The sequence below is a fragment of the Phocoena sinus genome, chromosome 14 (genome assembly GCF_008692025.1).
Source record: "Phocoena sinus isolate mPhoSin1 chromosome 14, mPhoSin1.pri, whole genome shotgun sequence".
In the NCBI taxonomy this organism is placed as follows: domain Eukaryota; kingdom Metazoa; phylum Chordata; class Mammalia; order Artiodactyla; family Phocoenidae; genus Phocoena; species Phocoena sinus.
The window spans coordinates 69,645,017-69,646,571 of NC_045776.1; the positions used below are offsets into that span (position 1 = coordinate 69,645,017).

Below are 1,555 nucleotides of genomic sequence, written 5' to 3' on the forward strand. Positions count from 1 at the left end.
CTCGAGGTTCGACTCCTGTTGGCCTCTGTTTTCCCCATCTGGAGGATGGGGATTCATCACTGTCCGCCTCCAAGGGTGGTCGTGAGATGAAGTGAGCCGGCCCGGGTGGGAGCGCTGGGACCTAGCCGCAGACGTGGGCCCTGGAGTTAAGGCTCCAGCGAGTGAGCTCACTTCCTTATGCTCCCCAGCCTCTCTGATCAGGCTCAGGGAAACCTGGGGGAGTCAGAGAGGCCAGGACCAACTTGCCTGGGTATTTGGCCTATTCTTTTAAACCGTAAAAGAGCTTCTAGCCTCTAGTCGATTTTTAGTTTCCTTATCTTATTTTTAAATAATCAGCATATTTTTTTCATTTTTCTTGAAATCCACTTTGCACTAGCCCACAAGGCTGGAGACACGAAGTCACCCTGACTCTCAGCATGCCCATCTTGAGTTGTGCTAAGATCCAGGACTTCCGTTTAATTCCTAAGAAGTCTCACGTTGAAAGCAGTCTTTTTCCAAGTTTTTCCCCAACTCGATTTCCCTCTCTCTCTTTCTGCAGGTTCATTAGTAGAATCCTGAACCTTCTCGTTGACGAAAACCAGATCTATTTCTCGCTTTACGCTTTAGATGAGGGCCCAGAGACAGGGTACTTTAGCTAATCATTGCCATCTGCTCTTCATAAATCAGAAAAGTGATATCTTTGAGGTCAAGTGGCGACAGGTTGAGATGTGGGTAAGGACCCAAGAAACATTTTTAAAGGTAAATTCTCTCCAGCCATCTGGATGCTATAGAAAATCTCACATGCTTACATGAATGCATGAAGACCATCTGTCCTGCAATCACACATATAAATATACAAGATCTGTTTCAGAATTGCGACTCTGGGCCTAACACCCGTTTTCTCCCCTTTCAGATCTTTGCAAGTGGCTTTGTTGCCAGAAGAGAAGAAACTTTGCATTTGAGTGGAAATCGGACCTCAAATCCAAGCATATTGCTTGCTATTAATCGCCAAAACAGGACTGCTCACGAGGAATCTATTTGCATATGGTTGCAAAAGCTGAATCATTGAAAACTTAACCTTGAGACATTCTATCTTAGGATAGTCTGGGGTAGAGAACCAAGAGTGTGGAGGTAGTCCGGCTTTTGAAACTTAGGTATTTTATATTTTTCCCCTCGAGAAGTTTTTTTTAAGAAATGGATTTGCCATCCTCCTTAATTTGCAGGACTGCCTTGGTGGCTTTGTTTGCTGGGACAAGGCCCACCACCCGTGCCTCTCCTGTTGACCCTTACCTTTGAGTTCAAAGAATCTATTTAAGAATTTAATATATGAGACTTTCTTTGATTCCTCCTCAGTTTTACTCACAGAGAAAAAAATATATATATTATTTGAATAAACTGAACAGGGGCTCATTTGTCTGTGCCTTACTTTACAGAGTGAATAGATTTTTTTCTTCCATGTCGAGTGTTGTCAGGTAGATTGATGATGAACAAAGGCTGGAGAATAGGTCCACACAAGGGCACAGCTGAACGCCTGTGTCAGGGAGCCCCAAGGCCACCCTTGGGTTTGGCGATTTGC

At 44.3% G+C, this 1,555-nt stretch overlaps 1 protein-coding gene across 7 annotated transcripts in view; it reads left to right on the top strand.

Annotated features, from left to right (window-relative positions):
- Window positions 1-1,411, top strand: part of TPST2 (tyrosylprotein sulfotransferase 2) — a 56,669-nt gene extending 55,258 nt beyond the window's left edge. For 4 of the 7 annotated variants that reach the window (XM_032653826.1, XM_032653820.1, XM_032653822.1 and 1 more), the window contains one exon: window positions 893-1,404. The gene's annotated coding sequence lies outside the window, so the exon portion shown is untranslated. Of the gene's footprint in view, window positions 1-892 lie in introns of all 7 variants that reach the window. The other 3 variants (XM_032653823.1, XM_032653825.1, XM_032653821.1) reach the window with 1 other exon arrangement.
- Window positions 1,412-1,555: the final 144 nt, after the last annotated feature.